Below are 13,356 nucleotides of genomic sequence, written 5' to 3'. Positions count from 1 at the left end.
GGCTGATAAATATGGTGCAAGCAAGCATTCTTTTTTATTTTTTTGCCTATCTAGTTGGAAACCTAGAGATATTACCATAGGAGGAGAAATAAGTACTGTCTAGACCCATTTCCTGTAGCTTATAAATATCTATGCTCATGATTCCCAGGAGTTACCCTGTTGCTTGAGAGCAGTTGAAGGTGAGAAAACTGAGTTGCAATCACTACAAACTCAGACTCCAAGAATACATTTTTCTGATAGACAATTTCAAAGAAATGCACTAACTTTTTTGAAACACATTTATTTTAAAATACTTCAGAAATATTATTACAAGCCCAGGTGGCTAATGCAGCTAACAGATGTGCAAATTTTGTCTGGGGATTACAAAAAATGCAGTTTATTAAATTGTATCATATGGCAGATGGGTAGGAGCTCTGTGGAGTATTCGGTTGATTACTCCATAGTTTCTGCAGTCAGAGGAAAAGCCTCAGCCTGCGTTTTTGCATACACACAGTTACTGGAGAGTGCCAGTTTGCATTTGTTAAAGAAAGAGTATTGAAACAAAATACCTCAAGGCTTCTTCAAGATTGTCTATTCTGTATTGGTTAAGGCTGAACATTGTCTTCTTGTGTCATGGAAAAGAAATGAAATAGGGATACAAACCCTTCCAGCTAAGCAGCTACTTCCTCTGCTAAACGTGGGGTTTATATCTGACTGTTTCATCTGCTCTACCCAAATAGCCCTTTAAAGTTTCTTTATTAGCTGTAATTATATTACAATAGTTACATGAAGATTCAAACAATGGTTCTGGTTTTAAAACGGCTTCCATGCCTAAATGGAAAAGCTCTTACAAATCCAATTTCCTATTCTGTTTATGGAGGTCTGCTGCTTGGTGACTCATAATCTTCCTATGAGTTGCAGCAGTCTGGAGAAAAAGCAAGCAGTTTATGTTGACTCAACAAAACAATTGCCTTAAAAAGAATAACCTGCTTTTTCCTGCTAACACAATTTTTCTGCAACAGTGTTTACACATTAGTATGTGTAAAATGTAGACTTGAGTACCAAAAATAACACATATTCATAATAACTTAAAAATTTTTCATGATTTCATTCCAAAACAGTGTTATGCATTTTGTCATTAAAAGCTTAATAAGAATATCCTGAACCCACCAAAACATTTTATGTGAAAAGTTTGATACACTTAATAATGTAATTATTCCACTTATAATTGCAAGAAAATGATGAAAAGTTGAATAATATTTTTCTCATCCATTACTGTAGCAATTGAAAAGTGGCACATTATAAATGGAGCTGAGTAGGAATATGAGCATAAAAACGGCTGCCATCTAACACTTTCTGTATAAGATCCTGCATTCAATTATCTACCAGTTTGTCAAATTTCAGCTGTCGCTGCTAAAATTTTCCATGTCAGCAAATGCACTTCAGACAGAATTTCTTTTAGAAAGTTTCTTTAAAAAAGTTCCCAACAATAGCAGCAAGGACTAGTAATTGGTTTATGTTCCATTGAGACCAAGACTCTGTGGAATAAGGCCTTCCAATATATTCCTGCTTTGTCTCAGGAAAGCAGCTGTTTCAAAGAATGCCTTAAAAAGCATGGTCAACTTACTAGCCTGCAAAAAATACTTTACTGCTTTTCACATTTCAAGTGTTCCTCCTTCTGAAGAGTGTGCAAATTACCTCTGAAATAGAAATTTTTCCTTATTGAAATTATTATTTTTGACTACTATGAGTAATGGGTCTATGCCCTTCCACTGCTCTAAGTGTGGCTCTTGCAGGAGCCCAGGAGAAAACACAGCAGCCTGTGAAATGGGGAAATGCAGCCTTACAAGGCAAAAGATCTAGATGAGCAAGAAGTATGCTGGGAGAGGGAAATATACAGTGAAACTAGGACAGCAAGGCTGAAAATAGTGAACATATGCAAAGAGATGAACAAAGGATGCAATAACGTTGAATAAAGATCTGCAGACAAGGGTATGGCATTCTCTCAGAGAGAGCATCTCAGAAGTTCATAAGAGGACTGGTGTCCTGCAGGAACAAGCTAAATGGACGGGGAGATGCAGACCTAGAGGAGGGTGAAGCATCTCTCCAAGTGCAGAAATGGACCCACACATGCCAGAGACACACCAGCCATCAAAGCTGGAAAATCCTCTGCGAAATTGTTGATCTCATCCTCCACTAGTACTGGTTCATACAGAGAATAAAACTCTGTGATGTTTATCAGCTACTGCCTCAGCCACAGGAGCTCTGCTATGAGCATTCAAGCCCTGCTCATGTGTCTCAAGGTGTTTCTAGTTTTCTTTTATGTCTGTAATTTCACTGCTCTTAATGTCCTGATTAGTAAAAGGAGAACAATCCCACCCTCTTATCTCACAGTTGGATTGGAAAATTATATGTTTTCTGCACTCGGAGTAGGATCTGAACAGTTGGCAGTAAATAAAGCAAAAGACCACAGGTTGACAGAGAGGCTGGCAGGAAAAATAAATAAGTACTGACACAGCCTGTTCTTCCCTTCAGTGCACCCAATGAGGCAGAAATCTGTGAAATAGAAAGTAGATGATTGTTCAGTAAAAAGCCCTGCAATGGATGTCCACAAAGGCTGACTTTAGTACTGGAGATTTTAACCTCTAGGCCTGTTGTCAACTGACAGAGACAGCTCCTTTGGGAGAAGATTTATATGATTTAAAATGGGCTCTTATTCTAGAATTACTCTTCAGAAAAGTTTGCCTCTCCCCCTCAAAAGAGGAGGGACTCAGGAGAGTCCCACCTTTTCAGCTCCTCAATGCTTTGTGAATTTTCCTCTGTGCTGTACTGCAAGCGTATAAACTCGTTCTGTAGGAAAAAGAACCATCAATTATTAAAAACAAGAGAAAGCAACCCCACCAGTAACATTGAAATAAATCTTTTAATGGTTCTTCTTCCATAAATGCCCTGTGAATTTTAATGATACAGAAGAAGTTTGAAGAGTTGTCTCTCTGTTTCTGAGCTTAACTGAGACAAGTGCATGATTGGAAACAGCATGAAAAGTCCCTAAAGGATTGATTTTCAAGCTAAAGACTAATTAATTTATTTGCAAAAGAAATCCAACACTTCCTAAAACTTTGGATAAAACAATATCATTCTTTATATATAAGGGTGTTTGAATTCTTTGTATACAAACCCATCTTGAAATAAGAAAAAAATCTTAATTTAGTATTTTGATACCCAACAGTGGAAGTCTTTTGAATGTGTTAGAACAGCTTCAGGGAGAGAACTGAAAGCATCAAACTGACATTTTTTATCTGCAAGCTATTTTCCACATGCAGCTCTGCAGAGAAACTGGAGACATACTTGAGACAAACAGCAAGTCAAAGGTTGGCATAACAGACCAAACGGGACCTAAACCTGCTACAAGGCAGGTGGCAAAAGACAGAGGTGCAGCTGTGCAGTTCATGGCACAGGCTTTGTGGTGGATATGGCTTTAGGGAGGAAACCACTGGACAGACTTTGAAGAAACTGGCATGGTCAAATTACGATTCTACCTAGTTTGCAATATGCAAGTGCAGGTTTTTGCCAGTATGGGGAAAAAGCAGTTTGGACAATGAAATTCAGCAGATATATTGATGTAACTGTTCCTGGCTTACAGTTTCAACACAGGGAGGAGAATTTCTGAGTGAAGATCCTCAGATTGTTTGTGAATACATTCTGCACTATGACAAAGCTGCTTCACTGCTCCCTAATTCCTTGCTGTACTACTGGTGACCATTTTCTATGGCAAAGGTCTCCATTTGAGATGGTGTGAAGAGGAGCTTATCCAGGCACTGCTTCTTTTCCAAGTACTTAGGAAGATGTCTCACTGACTGAACTACAGGAATAATTGAACAGTTTTAAGAAGAAGACTGTTATTCTGATTCTACGTGCATCTCAAGTCTATGACTTCATAAACAATAAACAATTCAACCTGTATGATGTAAAGCTTCTGGAGTACGAGCAGAAGGACTTGTATGGATGAAGCTCTCTGTTAACTCCTTTTTCACCCTCTGTTGTTGCAGATTTTGAATTGACTGAACCAGATCTGCAGGCTCTAACCTTTTCCAGCAACAGCATCACAAAGGAGTGGTAGCAAGCTGAGCTATAGATACCAAGCCAAGGACTCACCATATGGTGTTTTTGTTACACACAAGGGGAAAGATTGCTTTAAAGACCAAGGGCCGAATTCATCCCTGGCATAAGACTACTAAATTCAGCGGTGTTAGATCAAGCATGAAGTCAACAGCAAACTAATTCTGTGTGATGGGGAACAGAAGTTAAGGTTGTTTTTTTAATAGCCCAAGGATGTCTATAAGGTAAACTCAGTTGAGCCAAGGGGTTTTTTATGCCTAACTGACATCTGCTCTCAGAAAGCCTGCAGCACACTGGAACGATTTCCCAATGTTTTTCCTCTCTATAAACACTGTGAACTTCTTATGTCAGCCAGAGATGGGGAAAAGGCGTTTCATGCAAAAATGGGCACCACAAATGACCCAGGAGATATTATGCTAAAATACCCTGACACTGCTTTAGCCATTCTATATTCAAGAAAGAAATACAAGAAAACTTTCCAACAACCAGTTGTTAACTGTTGTTGAAATGTATTGACACATGACAGGAGAGGAATTTTAGCCACTGCTATCACCATGCACGTTAAAGAAATTAGACTGGAGACAATACATTGTGAGCTAACCAACTACTGGCAGTCTAAGCCCTTCTTCTGCATTTTCAGAGCATTTGATGTGAAGATCAATTAAAGGGCTTATTTCAAGTCATCTTCAAATAGCACAGCAGCTCTGACATGCAGAACTCCCACAATGCAGACATTCAGCAAAGTGCACGTTGGTACACTTTTATCTTTGCAGCATGTTATCTCATTTTTACAGGGAGACGTTACCAGAATGAATTGGTTGAAATGCAAAAAGTAATTGAGGAACCTGGCTTTTAAACTGCATGAGCTATTAAATAGATGGGGGAAAAAATTCCTTGTTAACATGAGTCAGGTTGTCTAACCTGTCTGCTGCTGTGGGTTAACTTTGCAATACCTGAGAGAGATTTTACAGGATATTTTTGCAGCCTGGCATAATGGCTAGTGAAGTTGTACTCAAGGTAATGTAAATCAACACTTATTTAACAGAATACAGTTAACACCTATAAATCCAAATGAAATATAGCTAGAATCAAGCCAAATATATTTTGTTTTATATAGCAGGAGATTTTACACAAGTATTTTAGAACTAAATTCAAGCAAGAAAGTGAGAAGAAAAAATAATGTGGCTAAACTTCCTACAATATCAATAAGACCCATCTGCAGAATCAATTTTTTATTGACAAAGCAAAGATAGCTGCAATACAGATTTCAAGAAGTATAGGTTGTCTTGTGACTCTGGCTGTTGTGAAGTGGCAGAGTGAGTACACGAACCTGAGAGATGAGTTTACAAAATGATCACTCTCATAGGCTCCTGTGGGAGATGAAAACTGATCCTGGTGACATAAATTATTCATGTCTTACCTATGTTATTGATTCTGGCCCTAAACTCAGTGTAACCTGAAAAGATAGGACTTACTGAGAAGAGAAAGGGGATACCCTAAAGATGCAGTCTGGTAGAGCAGGACATGCTGCTAGTGTAAGGAGTGAGGCTGAAGGATGCCAGCAGGAAGAGACTTCATTAAAAAAAAAACCTAGTATTTTTCTGGGAAAATAAAAAACTCAAAAGTTAGTGCTTACTTTGCAACTACCAGGGATCTTTTATGCTCAACTTCTGGCTGAACACCCATGGCAAGAAGCATAGAGCTGCCTACAGTAGTCTCCTAACTCCCTATTTCTTGCCATGTGAAATAGCAGTATTGATAGTCCAACTATAGATTGCCTGATCTTCTGGAGTTCCATTGCTCCCACCTGCCACTATAGAAGCCCCCCACACAGTCCCTTCCCATTTTCCTGGAGCTGCTTTTTTTCCCACAAGCTCCCCTTCGGAGGGTGGCTGTGACTCCCAGTAGTGGACCTGTATGACTGGCATCTACAGCCACTTTGCCACCTTTCTCAACTCCACCATTCACTCAATGGCATGAAGCACTCCCTTTATCCTAGATTTCTCAAGTGTTTAGCAGATACTATAACCCATCAGGAAATACCTGTGAGGTGCAGGACCCAGGCAGCCCATGCCATATTGCTAATTGATTCTGAGAAGAAGTTGCTGCAGCAGACATGTACTGACAGCATTGATATCTGCTTGGAGGCTTTTTCCCTGGGCAGGATTTGTGGCAATAAGTCCATATTTTGTCTTATTCAAGGACAAGCGATTTTTATCAGACTTAGGCACTTTACCCAAGTGCTCTATGGCCAGGTACCCTAACAAGTATGTCTGCACTCAGAAACTCTTACAGTCCTGCATTCAGCTTGCAGTCTGCATGTTCATAGATGAAATATTATTGAGAGGTAAGGAATACATTTGGCAGGTACCTAAACTCACTGTAAATAAAGACATTTAGAGAGACTTCTTTCACATGCATGGGCTTAGACAACCCTCCTCTTCTGCTTGAGTTCATTAACACTGTGCTTCTCTTGAACCTGTAACATATAAGATTGCAAGAAACAAGATCAGGCAGATGTATCAGAGGCAGTTCTCTATGCCGGAGTCTATCTGTGTTCCTTTCTGTATATTTTTCTCCCAGACATGTTATTTTCTTCTAGGAATTATATATTTTTTCTGCCTAGTTTTACTTTTGAATATTTTCCAAAGTCTCTGGGTATTTCTGTCATGCCCTTCTCCTTTTCTTTCCTCCCATTAGTATGTTTTCTCTGTATTCTCTATATCTTAAAGGTGTTAGAGCTGCTGATAAATCATCGCAGGTAAAGAATGCAACTTTGATGGCACTCTCGAGGAAGAGTATCTAAACAGGAGAGCTGAGCATGGTGAAAGAAGAAACCAAGCAAGGGGTTTGGGATGGTTGATCAAATAAAAAAGTGTATTCTGCCTCCTTGATGGCATCCACTGAGACATAAAAAAACAATAGAAAACTGTAGAAAAATTCCGTGCAGACTCACAGACACAAAACCATTACATTTCAAAGGAAATATTTTCATAGCCTACAAGAGGAAGGAGTTGCACAATGCACAGCACTAAAGACTATGACTAGGGATCCACTCCATCTCTTGAGAATGCATCACTAGTAATTTGAGAACACTTTTTCTTTCTAGCTGCCAGTGACTTGTTTTAATGACTGCGTATGCACTGAAATAAATAAACAGAATTGTTCCTAGGCAACACTCATAAATCCTCAAGGCTGAGGTACAGCTAGCTAATCCCCATAAAATATATCTGGAGGTCTCCTAGGTCAAGCAAGGGCTGCATCTGCATCTCATCAGCATTTCTCATAAATTGTCCTCACGGAAGTTTTTTTCCAGTAAAACTTTTTTATGGCAGAAGTCCAGTGACAGTTGCTACTAAAGAAAGAAAAAGTGCAAGGTGTTTTGAAGCAATTTCTTTTTATATGTGAAGAACTAGTAATATTTTAATATTTTAACTTGTGAAATCACCATGCATCCTACTCCAGCTGATCTTTGATTTTATTCAGGACTGCAGAGGCTGAACAGCCCATGCAGATTTCATATCTTTGGTAATACAACACAATATCTTTCACATAATTAGGGTAAGTATCTCCTGTTGAAGCCAGAACATAACCAGGACTGTGAGTTTCCAATAAGATTATATTTTTAATATGGTATCTGTATCTAAAAAACTGTAGAAAGAGACTAAGAAATTGAACACAGAGTTGTCATCACCCTACACATGAAGCTTGGGAGCCATCTTTTCACACAGTCCTTTCTTTCAACATTAATCCTCTGGCCCATTCAGCTATGTAGGGAATCTGGAAGAAGTGAAATTCGAAGAAAAACACTCCCTTCAGACTGAAGAGGGGTTATCAGCTAGGGTGGAAAACGTGCATACCTCTCTGCTTTCTAGCAATGGGTAGCTGCCATATCTGCTTCTTCTACTTTTAGAGTCAGCAATATGTGGTCATAGTTTAAGCATCTCATTCTCGCAAATTTCTTTTATAATTCTAGAATTTAACAGTAACCTAGGATTAAGATGCTATCTACTGTGCATGTGTTGGCCCATATGAAAGGATTGTTTATGTAAATGGAAATTTCTATGTGTGTAAATATGTCATTTGCCAGTTTTTTATTGTTTATCATGTCTGCTTCTGATTCCCATCTTAATAATGTACACAACCTGAAAGAATTATGCTTTTTTAATATTTTTTTTTTACTAAGCCCATTTTAATACACTGAGAAAATTGTATTCAGTAATAACAACTGAATAAATTTTGATTTGTCCTTATCAGTAAGAGTGGTTAAGACATAGGCATTTTCTAATTCTGTGATTAAGCTGTGAGCATTCTGTTTAATTCAGCTTGTTTCAACTTAGTGACAAACCCTTTGTAGACAAACATTTCATTCTCAATTACTTAAAGAAAATACATTTATTGTAAGGCCATTACTTGACATCCAGTTATGCTGGTTTTGGCTGAGGTAGAGTCAATTTTCTTCACAGTGGCTAGTATGCTCTGCCTACTGCAAATTTAAGACAGAAGTGGCTTGTGTGCCACGCTTCCTAGATGTAGAAACTATGGAATGGTGCTATTTTCACTCAATGTCTGGAAAATGAATGAAAAAAGGCTGTGGACTCAGTTATCTTCATAGTTAACTGAGAAACTGAATCCTTTTCATAGGTTTACATCTACTGATAGTCATTGGTACTGGAGCATTTAATCATGACCTAAATCTTTTTAGCTTCTTAGCTCTGGGTATAGAATGAATTTATATTACAAAAAAAAAAAAAAAAAAAAAAAGCAGAGAAATTAAGCAGGAGATTATAAAAAGTTCAATGAAATTAATGAACTATACTGTGGTGCAAATTAGTGCAATATATGTACCATTAACAAATTCTGTTTTGTCCTTTGCATAAGTACTTTTGTTTCTATACTCTATATAATAAACTACGTGCTAAGTGAGGAAAAATAAGTGGCTCACATTTACACATGCTGTCTTTGTTCCACTGGTTATTGTTTAAAAAGTGGCAAATATTCTGCTTCAAAAATTATGCCAATTAAAATGGCATTTCTTTAAATGGAAATCTGAAAGAAAAAGCAACATAAATATATTTCTTGAAGAAGGAAAAAAATCTTTTCTTCAGTTTTTGCTTAATTTGTTTTAAGTATAGTTGTGGCTGCTTGGACTTCTGTTTATATGAGGGGTGAATTTTGAAAAAAAATATGACTTTTTGCTTTCTATACTCCTTCTTTTCTCTTCAGTCTTTGTATTGGCAAACATGCCAAACATGCATGTGAGCAAATGTGCATGGAAATGTTATCTGTGTGAATTCACATTATAAAAATAACCCAAACCAAGATTTTTTACAGTGTTATCAAGCCCAGCCATGCTTAGATTCAGGCAAATTGTGTATCATTCAACATCATAGTCCACCTTAAACCGCAGCTTATGTCTCTGTTAACTGGTAGCTGAATAGTTTTTGTTGTTATTTTTAATATCAGTTATGAAAGTTGCCTCCATTAACACCTTTTTCAGTGTTATCTGCATTTCCAGTTTCTGCTTTCTTTCTGCAGTGAACAGTTTGTATGTCTTTATAGCCATACAGTGTTTACTGCAAATTATATAAACACTTCCCTCATACTCTTATAATTCACAGATTTCCTCAAAGTTTGTTTTCTTGAAAGACTACAGTGCATCAAAGAACATTTGTATATTGGGAAAGTACATCATCCTAATATATCTGTTGGCAAAAGCACCATTTTCATCTATATACACGAAAGTTTGTATGACTGAAAAGATGCTTTAAAATATTATTTGAAGTACTTTAATAATCACACTTTTGTTATTTTCATTCAAAATGGTACCTCAGCTCCTATGTCCCATTAGACTGATGAAATAAAAATTGAAGGACTACTTTTAGACATCTGTCCAATGAGAGTTAGGGTAGTATAGAGCCCTGAGCACTTCGGGAGAAATATCTAGAAACGAAAATTGACACCTCAACAGCAAGGTACAAAGCAAGACTATTTAGGAACACCAAAGATAGGATCAGCTGTGTAGACAGATGTAACAGTCTCATATCATATATTTTGAATAAACACTTCAAATTTTGTCAAGTTTATCACTAGCTAATATACCATTCAAGCACTGAATAGTGAAACTACTGATTCCAGCAAGTCATCTTAATTGCACTCAGACAAGATGGTTTTCTTGCTCCTTGCAAAATCTTTTTTGACTTATATGACTTAATATGTTTTTCACAGATTTGGAACCAAATACCAAATTGCATTATAATCTATTGGACAACTTTCCATGGGATATTGTGTACAAGCCAAAATCTCCTAAGATACTTGCCAGGCTACTATTCAGAGAGTCTGTCCATCAGCAAAGAAAATGGGTGAATAGTTTGAGAAAGAAGACAAGAGCTTGCTAAAACAAAAACCAAATATTTCAGGAACACATAGAATTTCTAGTAGTCAAAACTGCATGTTAGGTATAGGTAACGACAACAATCCTAGAGAAGAGCTGAGTACACAGAGTTGGTCTGTGTTGTGGTATCTTACTTTCACATTTACTACTGAGTATATATTATCTTGTATTTCCAGAACAGATCAGTTTGTGCTACAGATCAACCCTGCTATTCAATGAAAATAAATGTAGACGTACAGAATAATTTATTCTTCAGCATACAATATTCTCACAGCACTTCAGCTGCCCTGGCAAGTGGCTGAACCAACAGTGCTGACAGAACCATAAAGTTTGTCATATATAAAAATCCATGGTACTGCTCAAAAGAAGCTCTTGCCAGAAGCAGTGACAATCCTGGCATTATAGGATGTCAAGAAAGTCAACTAACCACACAGCCAAATGTCTTTGGTTGCTAATGCCCATTCCATACAGGGTAAAACATCTCAGCTGCCCTCTGCTCTGCAAAGCTAGAATTCTGTCAGTAAGTCTATTCTTTAAACCTCAGACATCTCACACAGCTTTAGGTTTTTAATTTCTGACAATTTTTCTTTCCATCTTTTCCAACTATTGTACTGTGCATCACTTGTATATATATCTATGAACGGTTTATGAATCACGAAGAGAAGTCCTGCAGAGAGATGGTACAGTGACTTTAATACTACAGTTTGTGTGCACCTGTTTGTATGATTTAATTTTTCAAATAAAAGTTAATTTTTCCAGCATCAGTTTGCCCCTGTTGTGACACATTTGCTGCATATTGGTTTGTTTTTGCATAGTTTTTGCATAAACCCTAACCCATGGTTTTTACCTTGCCTACTGCTGTTTGTCTTTATGAATCATTTCAAAGAATGCCATGTGATTAATGTTTTTAAATTCTATTGAAACTGCACAGCAAAAAAAAAAAAAAATTATTTCGCGCTGTCCCAACAAACATCTTAATAAAAATGTTTCAGACATCTCTGCATCTTCCTCACCTGCTTTCTTTTCATACTTCTGTTCTGCAGACCTTGCTTACTACCCTCTAACACTGTCACAGGATACTTTTCAAAAGATAGTAAGAATTTTGCCTGTAGATTTTACGAATATATGGACTTAGCTTCATACCACATTAGATCTCCTTTGCTTCCTTCTTTTAAGTGATATAAAGTGAAAGGGTCTCATCAGGTCCTGATTTACTTATGAATGCAGTCTAAATCATGTAATTCTTGGCAAATTGCTGAGCCCAAGATTAAAGCAGACTACTCTTCTCAGCAAGACTCTGTCTGCAATGGGAATTTGAAAAGTACATGCCAGACATCTCCAGACATGCACTGTAAAAATCTTCATCAACATAAAATTTACATATCTGCTGAATAAAAATCCCCGCCTGCCTTACATCAGGTGTTAGAATGCTGTAGTCATGAACAAGTGCACAGATGAAGGATCTTGGAGAGCAGCAGTGTAAGAAATGTTTTAAATTACATTTTATGCAGAAGTCTTGTCTTTTCTTTCACTAAAGGAGATGCTGGTAGTGTCCATATGCTATCATCCACCATTCTGTTACATAGGCTTAAGCATGTGGCTCTTCCAAACTACTTATTCCCATATATCTATAGATAAATAAATACATCTATTTTTATATAATATAAATCTATAAAAATTAAAAATGAGACTAAAAAATGCATGTACGTTGTTTTATCACAAACTCAAGTAATTATGTCTGGGAATGTGAATTTATTAAGCAGTATCTGTCACAGAACCACACAATTTCAGACTAGAGGCTTGAATGGGGCACCCATAAATCATCTGGTACAACACATGGAGTCACAGGGAGGCTCAGTTAGAGCAGGGGGTTCAGGGCCATATCCAGTCAGGTTTTGAGCATCTCCAAGGAAACATGACTGCATCTTTGGGTGATGTGTTCCAAGGTTCAACCATCCTCATAGTAAAACAGCCTAAATGTTTTTTGTATTTTGGTTTGTGCTTGTTGTCTCTTGTCCTGCCTCTGGATAGCATGAAGGAGAAAATGACTGTGTCTTATTTATTCCCTCCCCCTCCATCAGCTATTTACATGCCGTGGTAAGATCCCTGGAAGTTTTTTCTTCTCCAGGGTAAACAGTTCCAGTACTCAACCTCTTCCTGATGCATCCTTGGATGCTGTATTAGGCTGAGATGCTCAATTACTTCTTTGTTTCAGTCTTCACCAACAAGGTCTTCTAGAGCCCTGTGCTTAGGGAAAAAAGAGTCCAGGAGAAGAACCACTAGCTGTAAATAAAGATCCATTTGATACTACTTTGAAAAAATTGAAATACGCTAGTCTATGGCACCCAATGGAAGACAACTAAGGTGCTGAAAGAGATAGATGGCATCCTTTCAAGGCCAATTTCTATCATTTTGGAAAAGTGGTGAAGAATAGAAGAGATTTCTGAATGCTGGAGAAAGTCATCACCATCAACAGTCAAAATTATTACTTAAAACTGAAAGGCTTCCATTGGAACTTTGAATTTTTTTCTCTGATATGCCTATAATTCACTATAGAAATTGCTTTTTAGCAAGTAAAACCTTTATAATTTGTTTATTACTCTAATATTTATTTAGACATACGGTGAACATCCTTAGCTGCTGATATTCAAACTGTCACCTGAAGACCTTATTATACTGATATTATATCAAAGCTTTTTCACACATTGGCACAGTTTCTATTCACAGTTGCTATTTCTTACATTCCAAGAAGTGGAGTAATTCAGGAAAATAATAAACGCCATCTGTTGAATGCCATTTTTTCCCTGCAGATTTTCCCATATTCTTTTATCAGTTTTACCTGCAATTGAAAATAAAGGCGTTTT

Source organism: Sturnus vulgaris, chromosome 4 (assembly GCF_052056855.1).
Source record: "Sturnus vulgaris isolate bStuVul1 chromosome 4, bStuVul1.hap1, whole genome shotgun sequence".
Classification (NCBI taxonomy): domain Eukaryota; kingdom Metazoa; phylum Chordata; class Aves; order Passeriformes; family Sturnidae; genus Sturnus; species Sturnus vulgaris.
Note: the sequence above shows the minus strand (reverse complement) of the source record.